Below are 15,525 nucleotides of genomic sequence, written 5' to 3' on the forward strand. Positions count from 1 at the left end.
ATTTCCACACCACCATAGTTATTTCAAATTGTGAATACAGAAATATGCCCTATTTAGTTAAGGACCAAAGAAACAGTTGTGCTTCACAGAAGGGCAATTATCATATTTAAAAGTAAACATCTGTGAGACTTGTGCAGTTTGGAATGTCTTAAAACAAACGAGAAATCAAAGAATTGGCCATGTGCAAATAGTGTGAAATTAGTTCAATACCAGCAAATTCCTGTGAACCACAAGAATGTTATTATCGGCGTACTGGGAAGGAGTGATTAGGCTTGCAACCTATTATAAAGAAATCCAACATATATTATACATTTTTATTGGAATTAACTGTTAGTGTCCTGAATGCATGCATCACAACGATGCAGTGTTACTAGTGGGAGCATAATGAAATGAAGATGTTGATTTGGTTAAACGTTTTCCTCCGTGCCCTCTGGGAAACGTAATCCACTAAAAGCTGCTTAGCTGATAATGGGGATATTTAAACAAGTTGCACACTCTCGCATGAAGACCAGCTGTAACATGCAGCAATATTAAAGTAGAACGATGTGGGAAAACTGCATACACAAACACAAGCACATTGCAATGCTTAATTTAAATTGCTAAGCAAGGATGGGACAATGGGATTCTGACATTTTGCTTCGAGAGTTTTGTCATTCAAAGCAAACAAGCACTGAGCACACGTTTCACAAAGAGAAAGAGAGAGATGGTTAAGAATAGGAAGTCGCCAATGGAAGGACGACAGTGGTGACATGTATCGACTTTGATGGTGAAAGTGGTGTCAGTAGCTTTACCTTATATGTTCCTTTTCTATTGTTCATAGTTCATCCAGTGGGCAATGCCAACAACTTTTTGGTCATTCCTTTGTCCAACATTTCTGCCTTAAGAATCAAAATTATTTTACAATGACACAATAGCGTGATTTTCTATTGATCTATAGATCATAACCCTCAAAGATCTGGAAAGATGGGTGAATATGTATAACCAAGAGAAATGATCCCTGTCCAACAGACCTATCTAAGAGAAATGTGCTGCCAAAACCACTCCTACATGTGTATTGGACTCACATGCATGTGTAAAAGAAATGTTGAGACTTTTGCTCTGGAATACTGACGGGATGGCAGATTTAGTCTCCTAGTGCATTACAATGGGACATTCTGGAAAAGGAAGTCGCACATCTAACAATGCATTTCCTATTGCAGAACAATTGTTTGTGGCTGCACCCCTACCCATGGAGCTCAACTTGTAGACCATTACAGAGCTATTTTACAAGTTGCTCACCAGAACTGGGAGCCATTAGCAGCAGGTGAAACCTACATGTATCCATATATCCGTGTTAAGGTCCACACCAGCATTTTCCAAATGGTGGCTCAACTCAGACATGTTCATTATTGGATGCTGTGACTGCTCATTGCTTCTGTGGCTCCACATCCTGCCTCAGCATTTCCAAAAAGAGTCAGAGGACTCCCACAAAAGATCATTCAGGAGATTTCCTCTGTAGCAGGAAACTCCAGATCCTCCCTGTGCCGCTTCTGCTGCAGAATGCACCTGGCAATATGCAGGCGGACACATTGAAATGAAATGTATGACTGCCCACCTACCACTTCTAGCACTTTGTCACTTACCATGGCTCACTGCATAGTAATGGGTACATGTGCTATGCAATCTGCTGCATTAGCATGAATGTGCCCTGCTCCCATTGTGTAATACGTACATGGTCTATGCAATCTTCTGCATTAGTATGAATGTTCCCTGCTCCCATTGTGTAATACGTACATGGTCTATGCAATCTGCTGCATTAGTATGAATGTGCCCTGCTCTCAATCTGTAATACGTACATGGTCTATCCAATCTGTGGCATTGGTATGAATGTGCCCTGCTCTCAATCTGTAATACGTACATGGTCTATGCAATCTGCTGCATTAGTATGAATGCGCTGTGCTCCCATTGTGTAATACGTACATGTTCTATGCAATCTGCTGCATTGGTATGAATGTGCCCTGCTCTCACTCTGTAATACGTACATGGTCTAAGCAATCTTCTGCATTAGTATGAATGTGCCCTGCTCTCATTCTGTAATACTACATGGTCTATGCAATCTAATGCATTAGTATGAATGCGCTGTGCTCCCATTGTGTAATACGTACATGTTCTATGCAATCTGCTGCATTGGTATGAATGTGCCCTGCTCTCACTCTGTAATACGTACATGGTCTAAGCAATCTTCTGCATTAGTATGAATGTGCCCTGCTCCCATTGTTTAATACGTACATGGTCTATGCAATCTTCTGCATTAGTATGAATGTGCCCTGCTCCCATTGTGTAATACGTACATGGTCTATGCAATCTGCTGCATTAGTATGAATGTGCCCTGCTCTCAATCTGTAATACGTACATGGTCTATCCAATCTGTGGCATTGGTATTAATGTGCCCTGCTCTCAATCTGTAATACGTACATGGTCTATGCAATCTGCTGCATTAGTATGAATGCGCTGTGCTCCCATTGTGTAATACATACATGTTCTATGCAATCTGCTGCATTGGTATGAATGTGCCCTGCTCTCACTCTGTAATACGTACATGGTCTATGCAATCTGCTGCATTAGTATGAATGTGCCCTGCTCTCATTGTGTAATACGTACTTGGTCTATGCAATCTGCTGCATTTGTATGAATGTGCCCTGCTCTCACTCTGTAATACGGTCATGGTCTAGCCAATCTGCGGCATTGGTATGAATGTGCCCTGCTCTCACTCTGTAATACGTACATGGTCTATGCAATCTGCTGCATTAGTATGAATGTGCCCTGCTCTCACTCTGTAATACGTACATGGTCTATGCAATCTGCTGCATTAGTATGAATGCGCCGTGCTCCCATTGTGTAATACGTACTTGGTCTATGCAATCTGCTGCATTTGTATGAATGTGCCCTGCTCTCACTCTGTAATACGTACATGGTCTATGCAATCTGCTGCATTAGTATGAATGTGCCCTGCTCTCATTGTGTAATACGTACTTGGTCTATGCAATCTGCTGCATTTGTATGAATGTGCCCTGCTCTCACTCTGTAATACGGTCATGGTCTAGCCAATCTGCGGCATTGGTATGAATGTGCCCTGCTCTCACTCTGTAATACGTACATGGTCTATGCAATCTGCGGCATTGGTATGAATGTGCCCTGCTCTCACTCTGTAATACGTACATGGTCTATGCAATCTGCGGCATTGGTATGAATGTGCCCTGCTCTCACTCTGTAATACGTACATGGTCTATGCAATCTGCTGCATTGGTATGAATGTGCCCTGCTCTCACTCTGTAATACGTACATGGTCTATGCAATCTGCTGCATTAGTATGAATGTGCCCTGCTCTCAATCTGTAATACGTACATGGTCTATACAATCTGCTGCATTAGTATGAATGTGCCTTGCTCTCAATCTGTAATACGTACATGGTCTATACAATCTACTCCATTTGTATGAATGTGCCCTGCTCTCACTCTGTAATACGTACATGGTCTATGCAATCTGCTGCATTAGTATGAATGTGCCCTGCTCTCATTGTGTAATACGTACTTGGTCTATGCAATCTGCGGCATTGGTATGAATGTGCCCTGCTCTCACTCTGTAATACATATATGGTCTATGCAATCTGCTGAATTAGTATGAATGTGCCCTGCTCTCATTCTGTAATACACACACCCCTTGCTGTTATTTCAAGAACTAGAGCTGTGTATTAAGGATATATTCCAATAAGGTTTGAAGTTGTCATCAAATACAAAGGGCCTGACTTACAAAAAAATATTCAATGGGACTTTCCCATGTTAAAACATTGTTTGTAAATCAGGCCCAAATGTATGAGTTCATCTATGGAGCCGATAGATGCATTTAAAAAAAAAAAAGAAAAATGATCAATGGAATGTCGGCTCTAGAACAGTGGGTGCATTCTGTTATAAAACCATGGTTGAAGGGTGTATAAATGTAGTATCGTCTAATGATTAAATCAGCGATTTCTAGCTCACAACGATAACATTCTGGGAGCTGTAAGTGATATGATATTGGGAACTGAACAGGGTTGATCTCAGATATTTTCACAGCAATGCAGTGGAGGACACAGAATCCCCCATAAAATTCTAGTAAATGCTTCTGAGAAAAAGGTTCTGATCCTCCAAACATAGATCAACATTTCACAAAAACCAGTGTGCCTAAACCACGAAATCTAAATTCTTGCCACACAACGCAAAACACGAAATGATCTGTGTATATATTGGGCATTAAATGCTGTTGCAGCACAAGTAACTTTTTCCAGTGCTTCAAGTGCGTCTTAAATTCTAATGGCACGGGGCAACACCAGTTCCCTGTATAGTTAGGTCCTGGCACTCTTCCATGATCCGTGGTGTTATTTGTTTGTTGTATATAGTGCAGACCGAGGAAGAGACAGAGGAAGAGTTGCATATGAACCAAGAACCATGACAGCGCTAAAGCTACAGCATAACCGAGCACACACACACATACCATCACATGTTGTTGGAAGAGGTGTGCCATCAGAAGTGTTCCAAATGTTTTCAAAATGGATTTCAGTCTCAAGTAAAGAAGGGAGGGTGTTCAAATCCTGAGCCCCCTTATGATGATAATGTTTCCCACCAGTTTGCTTAAGGTCGAAGTTGGGGGCCACAATCATGTGTGCTGAAAAAACCATCAACATTTCTAACATCGGCCGAAATGTGATGCACTCTTTGCCACGATACTATGCTTTGCCCCGGTCTTGTTGGATAATTGGAGGTAGTCTGTCCACGGATCAAAGTGTACAAGTTCAAAGTCTTTTGAAAAATAATTCTGCTTCATCTTTTTTTTAAAGTACTGTATTCTTGTTTGTTTTCTGTGAGCAATTACTCTCATCACACTGATTATTTTACATTTCTTTCATTTGAATCATTTAGGGCGACATGGTCCATAATGCATTTGGCAGAGAATATTAGGGCTGGGCTAATGCCGGGATCTTCACTACCGTAAAGCTGCCTCCTATTAACATTCTGGCCTGTGCTCTGACCTGTGCTCTTCCCTCTCCATCTGTCGCCTGTCAGACAGGAATACAATATCATTTGGTGGTCACCAGGGGTCGCAGCTGTGACCCCTTAGGTCTCCCTTGCTACCCTTGTGGTCTCCCTTGATACTCCTAAAAAACAAATATTTGTTTATTTGTTTATAAATGGAAGCTCCTGGGCTATTGCCAGCACCATGTGTCTCTTTGTTTCTGGAGTGGCGGCTTTCTTCTTCAGACCTCTTAAAAACAGGGGGTTCCACAAGTGTAACACTTTGAGCAGTGACCCTAAATAAGAAAGAATAGGAATAACAAATTATTTTTCTTTCTAGAATTCTGTACAATAATTGTTAGACTCATTAAAGGTTTATTTCAGGCACACTTCAGTGGGTGAGTCACTAATTGAGTCTGTTGTTACCCCAAATTCTCAATGCAGACAAAAACATCCAAAAAGCATTTACAGTAGAATAGGGCATTTTCTCAAGTTGCAGTTATGCCATGTTTTTTTTTCTGATGTTGACTCTGTTACGATCATCACAAGGCATTCCATCTCAGTGTACTCGGTCACTTGACAAAATCCTTGTGCCTAAAAACTTGTGTACGTACAAAAAGTTTGACCATAGCACATCAAGTGCCCATTGATTTCATTGTGCCACAATTAATGCTTTGTTGTAATATGTCTATCTTTCCTATCACCATGGCATGCTGTTCAGGATGTTTGTTTGCATGTATGGGCTAACAAGTGGCCAGAGTACGGGATGCCGTGTGAGTGTGCTATTTTCCCTGCGGTACTCTAAAGTCTCTAACATTCAGATACAGTTATTAACCCTCCCAATGGTATGTATTTTGCCAACCTCTGAAGCCTGATAAGTAGATCCACACAGGCTTGACATGTGGCCAACTCTGCATCAGACCTGCAGATGAACTGGCCTGCTGCTAAAATCTCAGTTACCAGTTTAATGGTATCCACTATAGAGTGTAATTTGCTTTCTGACTTTGCGAACATTCAGACAAGTAATTGCTCATTTGGCTATGGCCAGTAAAATAGCTATAGCCGGTAAAATAGCTCAGTGTGCTGAGCACACACCTCTGCGATGTGTGTGTGTGATCTGCAGGGTGGAATCCCGGCAAGGCCATTTCAGCCTTTCATCCTTCTGAGCATAAATGAGTACCAACACAGGTTGGGTGATACTGTATGTATATTTGTTCTATATAAAGCTCATTAGCGTAAGTGCTATATAATAACACATAATTATCATTTGACATTGAACTTCTGCTTGCATTCACAGTAATTCTGTAATATGGGCCTATACACACTGATGTTAACTCATACATATGGTTATCCATTCTTGTATGAATTGTATATCACATTACAGTGATATTATAACTATATTTTTGTAGTGTACTTCCTGTTTTGTCAAGGGATAAAAGGTGTTCCATTGCTTCCCATAATGTCACTTTGGGGTGGGGTCAAATGACATAAGTTCCTGTGATGTCATCAGAGGTAAAGGGTAATGTGATGCCACTTCCACTACCCCTGTCATTTTGGTGAAATGATGTCCCTGGACTGGATGCAATGCATGATGGGTAAGAGTGTGAGCTGGCTCAGTATTTGATGCCCGTCATGCAAGCAGTTTATAGTAATACGGACGTGAGGATGCCAGGCTCACATAGAGTCATGAGTTAACCTCCTGCAAAGTGCCCAGTCCTTGAGGTCTGCTGCCGCCTGTCCTTTTGTCTCTTGCAAAAGTTTGAATTTGCCTGATTTTAATGGGTGATTTCTGTCTACGTGGTATTCAAGGAGAATTGACTCGGTTTATTATTTCATCAAGCTACTGGCTGTTTATCCTTACTGTAGCAATCTGTGAAGAAACACATGTATTGAGTAAGGGCAGGCCACCACATCCTGCACAATAAACAAGTACATGATCTGGTGCCCACTGCACAAGGTCACTTTGCGGCAGCACTATTGTGTTTCAGACCAGGTTCGAATTTTGTATAAAAAAAGTCATTGTTCATTAAAGAACTACAAAAGGTAACATACCCACTAATATCATTCATGTATGACCCGCATTGTGTTAACGCTGCTTATGTGGTCCAGTACATGCTGGGGTGCATGCCGCTCCTTTCTGGTGAGGGTTATCAGACTTTGGAACTCGTTACCTGTTGACGTACGGAAGGTATCCAATCTCTTGACATTTAGGAAAAGATTAAAAGCACAGCTTTTCAATCTATACTACACTGTTGGTAGTGTGTGTGTGTGTGTGTGTGTGTGTGTGTGTGTGTGTGTGTGTTTATCTGGTCCTTTTACCCATTATTGAATAGCGCACAGGCCCCTTCTGGCTATGTTGTGGAATGATAAAGTCGACTGGGGGTGTGTACCTCACTGGTTTGTATGTTCAGCTGGCTACAACATACACATTACTTCTGATTACTTTAGAAGTCTATACACCATCTTGCCCACAAGCCATTCTTCTGCAACTGTGACCTCAGTACTTATTGTAGACAGACCATTGCTGTAGGTGCGTGGATTTGCTCTTTACTAAATGGGGGTTTGAGGGTTAGGGTCTGCATGGTGCAGGGGGTAGCAATCTGACTGACTCACCATGTATTTGTAATTTAGCTTGAATCAGTCCACGTCCAACCAAGCCAGCACAGCCAGTGGGTCAGGGTCATAGAAGTAGAATTTCAAAACATCTGGACACCACAGGGACACTTGTGTACAGGTGTGTTATAAATGATTTGTCATCTCATATCAGAAGACTCAATCGATGACATCAATGGTGACTTTATATATGCCATTTTAAATAACACCTTCAATGAAATCATACCGTGGTGCATGTCTCTGGGCACTCACATGTTATTGGCATGAGACGGTAGATTGTTTTCTTTGATAGTCTCTTAGTCACATACCGAGCTTAATACAGATGTCTCATACATCAATCGCCAATAGTTCATTATTGATTACTTCATTGTCTCCCACTTCATACAGGAAACTGGAAAAAGTAGATGCTGTTACCTCGACTGGTCCAAGGACAGCTGCCGCCCGTTGAATACATGACCACAGGTAGGGTTGACTTAATTCATTTCACCGGAGTACAACACTGTCTGTTTTCTACTATATTCTGGCTGCATTTCCTGAAAGATGTCCCAGCCATATCTTTCAGTGCCACCTGCTTATGGCAATATGTCTCTCATGTATTCACCACATCAGACCATGCCTCCAAACCACGTGTGTCCATCTGTCATCTCATGCATACTCTTGCTTTCTCACACGTGCCAACTGGTCATAAGGGCATGCAGAAAACAAATAGTGATTACATTTAGTACATAATGCCACCCACATCATCAAACTGATGTACACGTAATGTGGTAACCCCTAGTCAAGAACTATGCACTTTCTCAACCAAAACACCAATGAGGGATATCACCAACTTAATGTGTTTGAAACCAATAACCTCCATGAGCCCTACTCCAGAAACCTTTCACCCATATAAGTTCAGTTTTGAAAAGTTTTAGCATAATGTGCAAAAACTTCCTTTAATGCATGTTTGCAGCATGGCAAGGTGTCTCATGGTGTTAATGATAGGTCCTTTTATCACTACGATAAATATTGCCTTAGTGCAAAAATGCATTGTCAAAATATGTTGTTTACATTGCTACAAGTTTTGCCCTACTGTTAATAATGTGCACAAATATCCTTAAACTGTGGCACAGTCTCTGTAATATGGCCTCTTGTGATCAAATCAATGATTCTGTCTTCTGGTAAATTGATATCACTACCTATGTAAGCACTATCTTTTACTTTTCCCAAATAAGTTATTCATTCTATGACAATGTATTCAAGTCATATATTGCAGGTATGGTCACATCAGCTCTAGTTGCTTTTTGATAATGGTTTAATTACATTTTCATTGTTCTATTATACAAGATGAATCAAGGAAATCTTCATGCAATATTTGCAATAGTGCATTAACGCAGTACAGTGTATTGGTATTTTTATTCCAGTGTGTGTCTATAAGCAGAGCCTACTTGACATTACACTACATTTAATTGGCAAATGTGGACAGAGTACTACAAAAACATATATACAGTTATACAGTTAGAATTTGGTTGGTGTAGATTTGTTGACCATCTTTTAAAAAGGTGTGAGATATTCGTAGAATTTTGTTGATTCACAATATTCAGTGGGCCAACCCTAAATCTTTAGCAACATTCATTTCCAAGCAATTGTTCTTATTTATTAATGCTACGCATAATAATTGTTTGGACACTGGACCATTTAATATCATCAGTTCCAATTTTGGATATCCTTGTTATGGATTTGGACAGAGAGACTAACATTCACATGTATGTCATTGCACACAAGTTCTTTATGTCTAATACTTGTAATAACCATGTCTGTTTTTCATGTTTATAATTATAATTTGGTCTTGTTATATGTATGTTACACTTAATATCAACATTGCAATATTTTTAATTGGACTGTAAAAGAGATATAGACATTGGGCATTGGATTCAATGGCAATCTCCTGAATTGGTTTGCCTCCTACCTCTCAGGCAGACACCAGGCTGTTCAAATGAACTTGTTGCGTTCCAACCAACTCCATCTCTCCTGCAGCATCCCCCACAGCTCCATGCTGTCACCAATCCTTTTTAACCTTTACATGGAGCCTGTGGGCACGCTCCTCAAAGATCCCAGTATACCCATCCACCAATACACAAACAATACTCAGTTGTACATGAAAGTAAATAGCATGCAGGACATCACTCACCTGTGTGGTTACTTAGCCATCATGCAGTCCTGGATGTCAACTGACTACCTCAAACAAATCCAATCCAAGACTGAATTTGTCCTCATCGGTCTGCCCGCTAAAAACAACGTGTCCAGCAATAGCACAATGATATACACCTAGAGGGATTTAATCAGTAACTCGCAGACTCAGCAAAATCCTTAGTCGTCACCATTGACAGCAGCATGTCCTTCCAGAAACACATAGCCAAGAAGGCCCAAATAGCCTACTCAGAATCTCTATCCTTTGAACAATCAAACCATTCATCCCACCATAGGAGTTCCGGACCACAGTGTAGGCCCTAGTGGTCTTACACATCAATGGGCAAATGCTCTCCTGACAATGCTCCCAGCTACTCACTTGGCTCCCCTAAAAGCAGTCCACTACGCTGCAGCATGTCATATTACAGGAGCACATAAATGTGACTGAATGATCCCCATTCTATGCAAACTATATTGGCTTCCGATCCAAGCCAGGATACTTTTGAAGACTGCATGTATCATATGTAAAGCAGTCACAAGTAGCACAGTGGCATATCTGGCAGGTTAGCTCCACATATCTTGTGGCACACGCTCCTCGCGCAGCAAATCGGCCAACCAGCTTTAATCACAACTCATCTACAAAGAGAGGTCCCGCCAACAATCCTTCTCTTGTCATGCACACACCCTCTGGAATTAACCCCAATTCTCCAATTTCATAAATCTCTCAAAACATGGCTCTTTCAACAACATCTGACCAAGTACTAATTCCAATGGTTGCACATACCGATGCACAGGCCTCACAGTACTGCACTAGCGTTAAAAGATGGCCACCCAAATGCTGGCTACCCACAATCTGTTCAGCGCTCCGCTGCTCTCAAGCTAAATCTGTGCTTTAAACAACAAATATAAAAATAAAATGTAAAACCTTTTTAAAAAATGCCTTAAGAGAATGAGTTAATTTTTGATGCGTTACAAATGGATAGCATTAAGTTAATGTTTCTGATTCTGTGTGCTGTTAAATAGAATGGTGTTGAAAACAGATATTCCTGACAAGTACCCCTTTAACTTTCAAATTATTTGAGATGTTACCTCTATTTTTTATTTGTGTTTTCGGAATAGCACTTGTATGGCTTCACTGCCACTTCACAGCACGTAACAAGAATTGGTAAGTGGATGTGTATGTTAGTCCAGTCTATCTGTGATTTCATTCACATCAAATATGCAAGGGCAAGAAAGGAGTCAGGTGGGCTGAACTTTCAAAATGCCTGCAGGCCTCACAAAGTTGGATACAAGTCATCCTTATATTCAGTCTTAGGACGTCGACCTTGAGTCTGAGGTGGGGAATGCACCATCTTGTATAAAGACACTTCACATGGACTGCTCATGACATTGTTTAATGAAGCTAAGCATAACTATATCTTCAACACCTAACATACCCTGTTTACAAACGTGTCAATATATTTCTCTACCAAAATGCATACAAGGGAACCCTCATTGAATTCTGCAAGCGACCAGGATAAAAAGAAGCTATAGATATTGTGCCCTGTTCTGAAGAAATCCTGTTCAAACTAACTCTAGATTAAAAACACAACAAGTCTTGTAATTGTACAGGGGACACAGATTTGAATGTCATAGTTCATTCTTATTTACTAAAAATAATAGAATTTCTTGAAATGTTAGGCAAACGTTTAACACAATATAAACTGTTGTGTGGCAGTTACGTTTGTTGATTCTTATGCCAGTTCGAAAAAAGGTAAACTCTATACACAATGCAAGTTACAGACCATAAATGTCATGAAAAAGTAATATTTAAACAAAGAATTATATACACAATTTGAAATTAGTATATACAAATAGCAAATACAGAGGGCTATAGAGTTCAAAGAAACAACATAAAAATACTCTTGATTGACTAAATCTTTCATATTAGGAATTACTTGAGGCAGGAATGCCTCGCGTTGATGGCTTGCTAGAGACTTGATAATAGACCAGACAATAGTAGATGACACGAGATGTGTGGTCTGATGTCGATGACCATGTTTTCGCATGGTAAATAAGGCCTTCAGATAAGAGTTCAAGTGTGCCTGGATGTGCTCCTATGTCAATGAATGATAGCCCATTCATTTTGGAGGAGAAAGGTTCAATTAGTTATACAGTCACTGCCCGCTATAGAACATAATGAATTCTAGAGCATTATGTGGGGAGGGGGGAGGATGGGGGCATTGAAAGCTGTGTGTTCCGTGTTTTGATAGGTCCTACATTTTCTTCATGGATGCAATGAATGCAAGACCAAGATTTAGAGGGATGATTTTGTAAGGAGGAAGGAACCGGATGCTATGAGGACTCCAAAGACTGATAAGTGTACTTCAAATAAGTGTTGTTAGAAACTAAAGTATGCAATTATAATGGTGTCAAACTCCAAGCTTCGAGGGCTGCTAGAAGGTCCCGTTTCATGATAATTAGCAGTCTGGAGAGGTAAATGCTCACAGCCTAAGGTTTGTGGTATATGACGTGTGCCAAAGAAAGAAGGGGTATGTATGGAGATATGCTTAAGTAATTTATTACTGTATTAAGAATAACGCAGAGAGAGTCAATAATTTGTGATCTTATAGTAAATACGGAGGATGTTACGGCACATGTAATTGACATTGGTGAGAGTGTGTGTTCTGCCATGGCATGCATTTCAAATGAAAATAATGTCAGAAAACATTCTGGCCCAAAGCCTGTGTTATTAAAGCTTTGCAGGAATAGGGAAAAGGTTCATTGAGTGTGGTGTGCCAAGTCAGTGCTAGAAGATGCAGATTAACTTCATGGAAATCTTACCGGCACTGAGGGTGATAAACTGGACCCCTGCCAACATGCTTGCTCTCTAAAATGAGCCTTCAAAGTCACTGCTTCATCGTGATCAAACTCTGGACTTTTCAATACTATAGGGTGATAAACTGGCTGTCTTCTGAGGTCCCTCTCACTAAATATGAGCTGAAATCTTCAATGTGGCCACGTCGTCTTTATCAACCAAGGGATTTATTAACAGTAAATAGGTGCGGCACTGTACATACAATTAGGTAGCTGCCATCAATATGTGCATCTGATCGAAGGCTAGTAATCCTGATTTGCCTGTATTTAGCAGTTCTTCAGGGAAGCTGAATTAATTCATGGAATAACTTGATAGCTCAGTGTGGTCTAAATCAGGAAAGTAAGAGTTGAGGCTGGTAAGCAGCATCTGCATGGAATTACTAAGACAGGGCAGGCTGGGCTTCTTATTGGGAGCATCAGGTGACTGAACAACATAACATCAATGTTCCAGAAAGCCTACATTTAGAGTGATTGCCACGATTGCAAGACATAACAACTAACAAGTTCAGAGTAGAATTACCAAGAATATGGGAAGGTGCATAGTTCATAACACATGGGTGTATAATGTGCACCTGCAAATGATGTCTCTTTTACTAATTATGTGGTGCTGTAGCCAAATAAAACTGCCAATTTCAAGGGAAGCAATCCACTTCTCACATGACTGTTATTTAGACACGATGTGGATTGGTGATGAAAAACAAGTTAGCCAAAATGTCCTACTCTATTGAATGGATCAATGCTATCAGGGATAAGTGATACACAAATCATTTGAATATTAGGAATGGCCAATCTAGGTACCCATTTAGACCATTTATAAGTGTTTGGAGTACACACATGTGTTCCATTTTCTCTAATGTTTGTTTACAGGTGTTTCTTCATGATTTGGGGGTAACAGCTTAATATATCCGCAATTTGAGGTCTTTGTAAGAGTGCTCTGCTTTAATGTAGTTGGAAAGTAGACAGCAGAAAGGCAGCCTCATTGATCAACTTATTCTGGAGCTAATTTCTATTATAGGGTGTGTATTGGTCTCATAGTGAAACAAATGAAGAAATTATGGCAACCTATTGAATTCAATAGACATATCATTTTGTCTTACACTTTGTACGTCTACTTAATGTCCAGGTGTACGTTTCAAAGATTGAATGGTTGTTTGTGATTTTGTTTGCGCATATACCAAAGGGACACCTGTCACTGGTGGACAATGTCAATGTGTGGTTGGATGTTTTTGGTGTATTTTCTTGTTTGGTACAAATAAACTGATCTACCCTTTTCCAGTTAGATTTTATTTTTAAGAGTAACCATAGGATAGTGCTGACTTTATGCTTTTGTTATGGGTGCTTACCCAATTAATGGTATCTGTGGTGCTGGTGGATGCCTTTCTAAAGATGAGTCGATCTTTCTTGGACTGTAAAGAGCTTGTTTAAACACATGGGGCCAGATTACAGAAGCTTTGCACTGCTGCAAGTTCAATTTTGCATGGTGTTTTATATTTTTGCTTATGACGTGGACATAACTGATGACATAGAGCTGGAGCTTCACTAAAAGATGTTGTAGCACTTGGTCCAATAAGAGAAGTGGCCAACGTTTACTTAACAATTGATGCAAAATTCTATGTGTAATAGTATATTGTGTGACAAACTGTTATGATTCCTATTTTCATTCACCTTTTTTCTTTTTTTGTTTAAAATAAATCACTTCTGTTTGTCTGCAGTACTTTTTGTTGTTTATGATCATCCATATTCACACTACACCAGATTGAAAAAATATTTTCTTTAAGAGTATACATTCAGACTTAAAGCCATTTTCCTTGCTACAATTCCTATGAGCTCTTATGTACTCGCCTACTAGGATGATATCAGTTTTAAATGTTTAATGACAACTGTTCTCATTAAGGATTTCATTGACCTCTGTGGTTTTGCAATCCGAGAATGCTAATGTACTCACAGTACAATCAACTCTATACCAAATTCATTATTTTTTAGAATTTCCGTACATTTCCATAGTACAAGATAATCATCAACAAATGGACACAACATGACAATATTGTTTGCATAATCAGTGACAATTAGCAACAGGGCATAAGCAAACATACCCATACATACATTTGCTAGGGAGGGTGCAGTATATGAAACATTTGTATGTACATTTGTAATCAAATACATGATATTTTCTGGAATTCAAAAGGTATGTGTAACCTATCGTGCAATGGATCTAATGCTGTTATCTAAATGCCATGGAATTGTGACTACGTATATCAAAAATGTCTATTATTTGTGTTACTTGCATTGAGAAAACCCTGGATGGGTGAAACACATGTAAGTACTTCTTTGACAATTCTATATGTCCAAATAAATATGTTACATTGTTATGTATGCATGACAAAATGTAGTGGGTTAATTTTAAAGTCATTTGGGATCAAGTGTGGACAGGTTTCTAGCTATCTGAACTTATATAGTTAACTTATGCGAGTTTACGGGGGCATGTTTGGACTACAATAGGCAGCATGCTCACATACATACATTTGTTGCAAATGGCATAAAAGCTCTGTTTTGTATTCTTATTGTTTAAAGTATGCCACCATGCAAGGCTCATGTTGTCGAAAGTGTAAATAGGAATCCATTCAATCCCATTTTATATGGAAAGTACCACAAGTGAGACTAATTGATTACAGCAGCAACACTTGTATTTGCCCACACTTGTTGGAATTCTGGCAAAGCCTTTAAGCATTTCATTTTCAAAGCATTTGATTATCAATGCATCATTAAGGCCTAGCCAGAAAATTACAAAATGCTAACTACTACTGCAGTCGTAATTAAAATTCCCTTTTGGATCATATGCCTCATTGGAGTACACAAATGC

At 39.8% G+C, this 15,525-nt stretch overlaps 1 protein-coding gene across 3 annotated transcripts in view; it reads left to right on the plus strand.

The window, feature by feature from the left end:
* The window catches only part of ERG (ETS transcription factor ERG), a 1,195,114-nt gene that overhangs the window by 499,218 nt on the left and 680,371 nt on the right, over positions 1-15,525 (plus strand). For all 3 annotated transcript variants that reach the window (XM_069636074.1, XM_069636076.1, XM_069636075.1), the window contains one exon: positions 8,028-8,102. The gene's annotated coding sequence lies outside the window, so the exon portion shown is untranslated. The remainder of the gene's footprint in view (positions 1-8,027; positions 8,103-15,525) is intronic.

This window comes from Ambystoma mexicanum, chromosome 7p (genome assembly GCF_040938575.1).
Source record: "Ambystoma mexicanum isolate Mex_15411 chromosome 7p, UKY_AmexF1_1, whole genome shotgun sequence".
NCBI classification, from domain to species: domain Eukaryota; kingdom Metazoa; phylum Chordata; class Amphibia; order Caudata; family Ambystomatidae; genus Ambystoma; species Ambystoma mexicanum.